We start from the raw sequence: 10000 nt of genomic DNA on the forward strand, positions 1-10000 counted from the left end.
CCTTCCTTCCTTCCTTCCTTCTTTCCCTTCCTTCCTTTCTTCCTTCCTTCCTTCCTTCCTTCCTTCCTTCCTTCCTTCCTTCCTTCCTTCCTTCCTTCTTTCTTTCCCTTCCTTCCTTCCTTCCTTCCTTCCTTCCTTCCTTCCTTCCTTCCTTCCTTCCTTCTTTAAGAAAGAAACGCCACACCGGTTTCAGCTGTTTGTTTGTGTTTAATGCTCCCACTGTTTGAGAATCCATGGGGGAGGTTTGATAGTTCATGATTGGCTCTTTGACAAAGAAAAGTGAAGCCTGATATTTCATCATACTCATTGGGGCCTGGCTGGTGTGGCTTGGTGATTGGACCTCGACCTGGGAACCAGGGGGTCCCGGGTTCGATTCCCCGTCAAGGGCACAGGCCCGGGTTGCGGGTTCCATCCCCAACCAGGAGGGGGCGTGCAGGAGGCAGCAGGTCCGTGATTTTCTCTCATTTTGGATGCTCTTGCCCAGAATCCAAACCCAAGACACAGTAGACTGATCAACTACTGATGCTCTATCCACTGAGCCACACTGTCCAGGGCTCCCTTTTTAAAATGTAACACGGAGCGGCCGGAGGAGGAGGGTGATCTCTGAACGCAGAACCGTCCGGCCGCCCCCTGTCCGTCCTGTAGGATAAAAGGCTCAGAGGCACAGGGTCCCCTCGACCGGGAGTCCGACCGGCAGGCAGGCCGGCCGACCGCCCACGTCCCCGCCCCCTGGCCGGGCCGGCCGGACCCCACCCATGTATGAATTCATGCACCAGGCCTCTAATCTATCTATCTATCTATCTATCTATCTATCTATCTATCTATCTATTCATCCATCTATCCATCTATCTACCTACCTATCATCTATCTATCTATCTAATCTATCTCATTTATCTATCTATTTATCTATCTATCTATCTATATCATCTATATCTAATCTATCTATCTATCTATGTCTATGTCTATGTCTATGTCTATGTCTATCTCTATCTCTATCTCTATATCTCTCTATATCTCTCTATCTCTATCTCTATCTCTATCTCTATCTCTACCTCTATCTCTATATCTCTCTATATCTCTCTATATCTATCTCTATCTCTATCTCTTTCTCTATCTCTATCTCTATCTCTATCTCTATACTGAGTGGCCAGATGACGATGATCTCTGAATGCATAACCGTCCGGCTGCCCCGTGTCCATCCTGTAGGATAAAAGGCTCATAGGCACAGGGTCCCCTCGACCGGGAGTCCGACCAGCAGGCAGGCCGGCCGGCCGCCCACGTCCCCGCCCCCTGGCCAGGCCGGCCGGACCCCACCCATGCACGCAGTCATGCACCGGGCCTCTAATCTATTTATCTATCTATCTATCTATCTATCTATCTATCTATCTATCTATCTATCTATCAATTCATCTATCTATCTATCTATCTATCTATCTACCTACCTACCTATTCATCCATCTATCCATCTATCTATCTACCTACCTATCATCTATTTATCTATCTAATCTATCTCATTTATCTATCTATCTATCTATATATATCATCTATATCTAATCTATCTATCTATCTATGTCTATGTCTATATCTATCTCTATCTCTATCTCTATCTCTATCTCTATCTCTTTCTCTATCTCTATCTCTATCTCTATCTCTATCTCTATCTCTATCTCTATCTCTATCTCTATCTCTATACTGAGTGGCTAGATGACGATGATCTCTGAATGCATAACCGTCCGGCCGCCCCGTGTCCGTCCTGTAGGATAAAAGGCTCAGAGGCACAGGGTCCCCTCGACCGGGAGTCCGACCGGCAGGCAGGCCGGCCGGCCGCCCACGTCCCCGCCCCCTGGCCGGGCCGGCCGGACCCCACCCATGCACGCATTCATGCACCGGGCCTCTAATATAGATAGATAGATAGATAGATAGATAGATAGATAGATAGATGATAGTTAGATAGAAAGATAGATGATAGATAGATAGATCTATATCTATTGTATATCTATATCATGCACCAGGCCTCTAACACACACACACACACACACGCACACACACACACACACTGCACAGCGTCCCTGTGTGCGAACAGAAGGCGTGTGGGAAGCCACAAGGCTGGCCTGCGTCCATACGGAGTTTTTAGCTCCGTACCCACCCTGCACCCGTAACCCTTCTGCTCTGTGACGTGGACGGGACATAAATGAATGGTAGACCAGATGGCCGAACAATTCAGCTCGCCTGGAATACATCCATGCGTCCATCTGCTGTGTATTCGAACCCGGCTCATAATAAAGGCGTGTTATTTATGACGCTAGAGGGCCCGGTGCATGAATTCCTGCACCCGTGGGGTCCCCCGGCCCGGCCTGCAGGGGCATCGGGGCCGACACCGGCTCTCCGACGCCCCCCGAGGGGTCCCGGAGGGAGAGAGGGCGCAGGCCGGGCTGAGGGGCCCCCCCGGGGCAGGATTGGGGCCGGGGAGGGCCGGGGAGGCGGGCCGGCCGGGGAGGGACCGAGGGGGGCTCCAGGGCGGGTCCGGCCCGTCTCGCTCAGTCCCCATCGGCCGGACCCCAGCAGCAAGCTGGCCTGCTGGTCGGAGCGTCTGCCCCCTGGTGGTCAGTGAGCGTCATAGCGACTGGTTACCGGTCGGAGGGTCTGCTCCCTGGTGGTCAGTGCATGTCATAGCGACCGGTCGGCCGGTCGGCTGTCTGCCCCCTGGTGGTCAGTGCACGTCATGGCAACTGGTTGTCCGGTCGACTGCCCCCTGGTGGTCAGTGCACGTCATAGCGACTGGTTGTCCGGTCGGCTGTCTGCCCCCTGGTGGTCAGTACGCGTCATAGCGACAGGTCATCTGGTCGGCTGTCTGCCCCCTGGTGGTCAGTGCGCGTCATAGCAACCGGTCGGCCGGTCGACAGTCTGCCCCCTGGTGGTCAGTGCGCGTCATAGCGACCGGTCGGCTGGTCGGCAGTCTGCCCCCTGGTGGTCAGTGCACGTCATAGCGACCGGTCGGCCGGTCGGCTGTCTGCCCCCTGGTGGTCAGTGCACATCATAGCGACCGGTCGGCCGGTCGGCTGTCTGTTCCCTGGTGGTCAGTGCACGTCATAGCAATCGGTCGGCCGGTCAGCGGTCTGCCCCCTGGTGGTCAGTGCGCGTCATAGCGACTGGTCGACCAGTCAACTGTCTGCTCCCTGATGGTCAGTGCACGTCATAGCAACCGGTCGAACAGTCAACTGTCTGCCCCCTAGTGGTCAGTGCACGTCATAGCAACCGGTCGAACAGTCAACTGTCTGCCCCCTAGTGGTCAGTGCACGTCATAGCAACCGGTCGAACAGTCAACTGTCTGCCCCCTGGTGGTCAGTGCACGTCATAGTAACCGGTTGAGCGGCCTTAGCATATCATTAGCCTATTACGCTTTGATTGGTTGAACAAGCGACCGGATGATTGCACATTTGCATATTAGCCTTTTATTATACAGGATAAACGATTGATTATGAGAGTGATAGGAGGACCAGAGGCAAAATTAGGACCAAGGAGACCCTGGTGTCTGACTGTGCGTGGCATTGTGCAAAGGGAATTGAGAGGGAACAGCGCTTTTGAAAGAAGGAAAATCTTGCCCAGAGAGCGTGGCTCAGTGGTTGAGCATCAACCCAGGAACCAGGAGGTCCCGGGTTCGATTCCCGGTCAAGGGCACAGGCCCGGGTTGCGGGCTCCATCGCCAGTAGGGGGCGTGCAGGAGGCAGCCAGTCCGTGATTCTCTCTCCTCTTGGATGTTTCTCTCTCTCTCTCTCTGCCTCTCTCTTCCTCTCTGTAAAAAAATCTTTAAAATATATTTTTAAGCCGAAACCGGTTTGGCTCAATGGATAGAGCGTCAGCCTGCGGACTGAAGGGTCCCGGGTTCGATTCCCGGCCAAGGGCATGGACCTTGGCGGCTGAGGGCACATCCCCAGTGGGGGGCGTGCAGGAGGCAGCTGGTCGATGTTTCTCTCTCATCATCGACATTTCTGGCTCTCTCTCTCCCTCTCCCTTCCTCTCTGCAAAAAAAAAAAAAAAAATCTTTAAAAAATATATTTTAAAAAAATTTAAAAAAAGAGCATTTTTTTTTCTCTCTCTGCTATTTCCCCAGCTCTGTCTCTCTCTCCCTCTCCCTCTCTCTCTCTCTCTCTCTCTCTCTCTCTCTCTCTCTCTCAGCTCTGGTTTCCAAGGGGATATTTTCTGCCCCCGTTGCAAGCTGCAGAGATGAATCAGGCACGCGTTCGGAAATGTGTGTCTTGGAAAAACGCCCTGTGGATCCTACAAACGCAACCGCATTCGGAGGGAAAATGAATTGCATTTTCTCTCTCACCCTGACCAGCCACCCATCATGCAATGGGGAGTCAGGCAGAGCCCTCACCCTGGCAGGAGAGGCTGGTACGAAGCTAAGTTACCTGCGGAGCAAACACATCAGGTGTTGCAGGCATACCAGGGGACACGGAAAATTAAAAAAAAAAAATTAAAATAAAAAATAAAGCAGAAACCGGTGTGGCTCAGTGGATAGAGCGTTGGCCTGCTGGACAGAAGGGTCCCGGGTTCAATTCCCGGTCAAGGGCATGGACCTTGGTGGCTGAGGGCACATCCCCAGTGGGGGGCGTGCAGGAGGCAGCTGGTGGATGTTTCTCTCTCATCGATGTTTCTGACTCTCCATCTCTCTTCCTCTCTTTAAAAAATCAATAAAAAAATATATTAAAAAAAAAAGAGACAAAGACAAAGAAATTCTATCTGGCTGGTGTATCTCAGTGGATAGAGCGTCGGCCTGCGGACGGAAGGGTCCCGGGTTCGATTCCCGGCCAAGGGCATGGGCCTTGGTGGCTGAGGGCACATCCCCAGTGGGGGGCGTGCAGGAGGCAGCGGATGGATGTTTCTCTCTATCATCATCGATGTTTCCACTCTCTCTCTCTCTCTCTCTCTCTCTCTCTCTCTCTCTCTCTCTCCCTTCTTCTCCGTAAAAAAAAAAAAAATCAAAATATATTTTTAAAAAACAATAATAGCATCAAGGAGGCTGGGAGACCGCAGTTGCCCGTTGCCCTGGGGACAGAATCGGTGATGGATCCATGTTCGCAGGAACGTGGTGTGTGGGCTGGTCCATCCTGCAGATGCACCTTCAATCAGGTTCATAAACCACCGAGCCATCAGGACCGAGGGATGTCTGTCGGCCGGTCACCATCTCTGAGCATCTTCCATAAAATAAAATAAAATAAAAAATAAATGAACAAAGGCAAAACCGGTGTGGCTCAGTGGGTAGAGCGTCGGCCTGCTGGACGGGAGGGTCCCGGGTTCGATTCCCGGGTCAAGGGCATGGACCTTGGTGGCTGAGGGCACATCCCCAGTGGGGGGCGTGCAGGAGGCAGCTGTTGGATGATTCTCTCTCATCATTGATGTTTCTAGCTCTCTGTCCCTCTCCCTTCCTCTCTGCACAAAATCAATAAAATATATTTTATAAAAATAATAAATAAAATAAAATAATTAAGTAAAACAAGACAAAACCGGTGTGGCTCAGTGGGTAGAGCGTCGGCCTGCGGACGGAAGGGTCCCGGGTTCGATTCCTGGCCAAGGGCGTGGACCTTGGTTGCAGACACATCCCCAGTGGGGGGCGTGCAGGAGGCAGCTGTTGGATGATTCTCTCTCATCATCGATGTTTCTAGCTCTCTCATCTCTCTTACTCTCTGTAAAAATCAGAGAAAGAGAGAGAGAGAGAGAGAGAGAGAGAGAGAGAGAGGGCCTCTGGCCAGGCGTCGGCAAGAGAGAGAGAGAGAGAGAGAGAGAGAGAGAGAGAGAGAGAGAGAGAGACCGTTTGATTTGTGGCCTGGCACAGCTCTCTCTCACCCCCCCCCCCCCCCCATCTGTCCGCCTGGAAAACAGACATGATTTACCGTTTTAATGTATTTTTCATGCGCAATTAACGTCCGAGGGCCCACAGCAGATCCGGGCAGAGAGACACAGCTCCTGTGATTTATCCAGGGCCTGTGAGACCAAATTAATCTTTCCTGCAGCAGCTGAGTGTGTGTGCTTTGTTGCTCTTGTTGGTTTATATATATATGTTTTTTTATTTTTTAAAAATATATATTTTAATGATTTTTTTTACAGAGAAGAAGAGAGAGGGATGGAGAGAGTTAGAAACATCGATGATGAGAGAGAATCATTGACCAGCTGCCTCCTGCACGCCCCCCACTGGGCATGTGCCCTCAACCACCACCGAGGCCCATGCCCTTGACCAGGGAATCGAACCCGGGACCCTTCCGTCCAGCAGGCCGACCGACGCTCTATCCACTGAGCCACACCGGTCAGGGCTATAAATCGTGTCTAAAATCTCTGTTCATTGTGTCTTATCTGTGAAGGGCAGAAATGAGCATCTATTACTTATTTATATTTAAAAATATATATATTTTATTGATTTTTTTTTTACAGAGAGGAAGGGAGAGGGATGGAGAGTCAGAAACATCGATGATGAGATAGAAACATCCATCAGCTGCCTCCTGCACGCCCCCCACTGGGGATGGGCCCTCAGCCACCGAGGCCCATGCCCTTGACCTGGGGGAATCGAACCCGGGACCCTTCCGTCCAGCAGGCTGACGCTCTATCCACTGAGCCACACCGGTTAGGGCTGTTTACTATTTTCTGGGCAACATTTATCATGTTTCCTGTAGGAAAGCTCACCCAATGTCTGCCGCCTTTGATCCTAAAATTAAAAAAATGTGCCCGCAGAATCGGAGAGAAAGGATGGTGCACGGATAAGCCAGCCAGCTCCCTGGTTCTCGCTGATGAGGCCACATTAAAACTCATAACGTATCTGGACCCCTTTTTTTTTAATATCTCGAAATTACATACAATTTTAATCAACCCACGTATGCCTGGATCCGTCTCCTCCGACATAATCACAGCCCATGAATATTTGATGTCTCCTGGTCACGGTTTTAATCACGTCTTATAAATCTCAGTGTTATTTGGATGGCATAAAAAGAGAGAGAGAAAGAGAGAGAGAGAGAGAGAGAGAGAGAGAGAGACAGGCCTGGGTTGTGGGCTCCATCCCCAGTCGGGGGCGTGCAGGAGGCAGCCGGTCCATGATTCTCTCTCATCCTGGATGTTTCTCTCTCTCTCTCCCTCTCTCTCTCTCTCTCTCTCTCTCTCTCTCTCTCTCTCTCTCTTTCTCTGAAATCAATAACAAATTATTAATAACATAAAATAAAACGAAAAGCCCTCGAGGAGATCTCTCTCTCTCTCTCTTTCTCTCTCTCTCTCTCTCTCTCTCTCTCTCTCTCTCTCTCTCTCTCTCTCCCTCTCTCTGTCTCTCTCTGTCTCTGTCTCCTCTTCTCTCTCTCTCTCTCTCTCTCTCTCTCTCTCCCTTTCTCTCTGAAATCAATAACAAATTATTAATAACATAAAATAAAACGAAAAGCCCTCGAGGAGATCCCTCTCTCTCTCTCTCTCTCTCTCTCTCTCTCTCTCTCTCTCTCTCTCTCTCTCTGAAATCAAAACAAATTATTAATAAAATAAAATGAAATGAAGTGAAAAGCACGAGAGAGAGAGAGAGAGAGAGAGAGAGAGAGAGAGAGCAAGCTCTGTCCCTTTCTCTCTGAAACCAATAAGAAATTATTAATAACATAAAATAAAATGAAAAGCCCTAGAGGAGAGAGAGAGAGAGAGAGAGAGAGAGAGAGAGAGGAGCCAATGACTCCTTGTCAGAAGCCATTAGGGACATCGCTGAGGGCATCATTCTTTGTCTAAAACTCATCGGCAGAGGCGCCTGCAGTCATTTCTCCTTCATCGGAGACACATCCATTTTCTCTCGATTCCGTTCTCCTCGGTGCTTTTATGATTACATTTTTTTTTTTTTTTTGCCGGGATTCCTGGCAAAATGAGGTCCCGTCCGTCCCCCTGTGGGTATCGCAAATGGGAACTGTGGCCGGATGAGTGAATAGAAGTGGATAGAGCATCAGCCTGCGGACCGAAGGGTCCCGGGTTCGATTCCCAGGTCAAGGGCATGGGCCTGGGTGGCTGAGGGCACATCCCCAGTGGGGGGCGTGCAGGAGGCAGCTGGTCAATGATTCTCTCTCATCGTCGTCGATGTTTCTGACTCTCTTTCCCTCTCCCTTCCTCTCTGTAAAAAGTCAAGAAAATATATTTAAAATATACATATATATTTTTAAAAAATAAATAAAAATAAAGATAATGGCACCATTCAAAATGGTTATATGGGCCTTTGAAAATATATTTTTTATTAAAGATGAGCTCTAACCGGTGTGGCTCCGTGGATAGAGCGTCGGCCTGCTGGACGGAAGGGTCCCGGGTTCGATTCCCAGGTCCAGGGCATGGACCTTGGTGGCTGCGGGCACATCCCCAGTGGGGGGCGTGCAGGAGGCAGGTGATCCATGGTTCTCTCTCATCATCGATGTTTCTATTCCTCTCCCTTCCTCTCTCTGAAATCAATAAAAATATAATGTAAAGAGATACAGAGCAAAATGAAAGCATATCAATTGTAAAAGAGAGAAAGAAATGCGAATTATAGAGATATTTTTTTTAAAAAACTGTTTTTATATGTTTAGCGATAGAGGAAGAGGAAGAGAGAGAGAGAGAGAGAGAGAGAGAGGAGAGAGAGAGAAGAGAGAAACATCCATGAGGAGAGAGAATCATGGACCGGCTGCCTCCTGCACGCCCCCCACTGGGGATGGAGCCTGCAACCCTGGCCTGTGCCCTTGACCGGGAATCGAACCCTGACCTCCTGGTTCCTAGGTTGATGCTCAACCACTGAGCCACACCAGCCAGGGCTTGCTTACTCTAGCTCTCTTCTCTTCTCTTTCTTTCTTTCTTTCTTTCTTTCTTTCTTTCTTTCTTTCTTTCTTTCCTTCCTTCCTTCCTTCCTTCCTTCCTCTCTCTCTCTCTCTCTCTCTCTCTCTCTCTCTCTCTCTCTCTCTCTCTTCTTTTTCTTTTTTTAAAAAACACTATATATATATATATATATATATATATATATATATATATATATATATATATATTTTATTGTTGTTGTTGATTACAGAGAGGAAGGAAGAGAAAGAGAGAGAGAGAGAGAAACATCGATGATGACAGAGAATCATTGACCAGCTGCCTCCCGCACGCCCCCCACTGGGGATGTGCCCTCAGCCACCAAGGCCCATGCCCTTGACCGGGAATCGAACCCGGGACCCTTCCGTCCTCAGGCTGATGCTCCATCCACTGAGCCACACCACTTAAGGTTAAATCTATTTTATTGATTTTAGAGAGAAAGGAAGAGGGAGGGAGGGAGAGAGAGAGAGAGAGAGAGAGAGAGAGAGAGAGAGAGAGAAACATCCATGAGGAGAGAGAATCATGGACCGGCCGCCTCCTGCACGCCCCCCACTGAGGACGGAGCCCACAACCAGGGCCTGTGCCCTTGACCAGGAATCGAACCCTTGACCTCCTGGTTCCTAGATCTAACATCGCTCTAAGCACCGAGCCACACCATCCGGCCTCGATCTTGAAAGCCGAGCCAGCTGAAAGGAGAGAAATGAGCCAGGATAGAGTTCTCTCTCTCTCTCTCTCTCTCTCTCTCTCTCTCTCTCTGTCTCTCTCTCTCTCTCTCTCTCTCTCTCTCCCTCCTGACAGCGGGCACCCCAGCGAGAGATGGCCTAGAAACGAAACTCATCCATCATCAGGCTTCAAGCCCCCGACCGGGGCTACGGAGACGGATGTGGCTGTCAGGACCCTAATCGGCTATTCGATGTCTTGCCGAAATCCTCCAGCAGCTGGGACTGGGTCCTGGGCCACTCTGGAGGAAGTTAAAAAAAAAATATTTTTTTTTTTATTATTTTTTTGAACGTAAGTTTGATGAAACAGAGAGCGCGCTATGGCAGGGAAATCGAATTCGGCAGGACAAGAAAATGACCCTGTTTTCCCCGAAAATAAGACAGCATCTATTCATTTTTTTCATTTTTTTTTTTTGCTGCCAAAGAGGCACTAGGTCTTATGCTCAGGGGATGTGTCT

Source organism: Pipistrellus hanaki (genome assembly GCF_964339955.1).
Source record: "Pipistrellus hanaki genome assembly, contig: scaffold_68, whole genome shotgun sequence".
NCBI classification, from domain to species: Eukaryota; Metazoa; Chordata; class Mammalia; order Chiroptera; family Vespertilionidae; genus Pipistrellus; species Pipistrellus hanaki.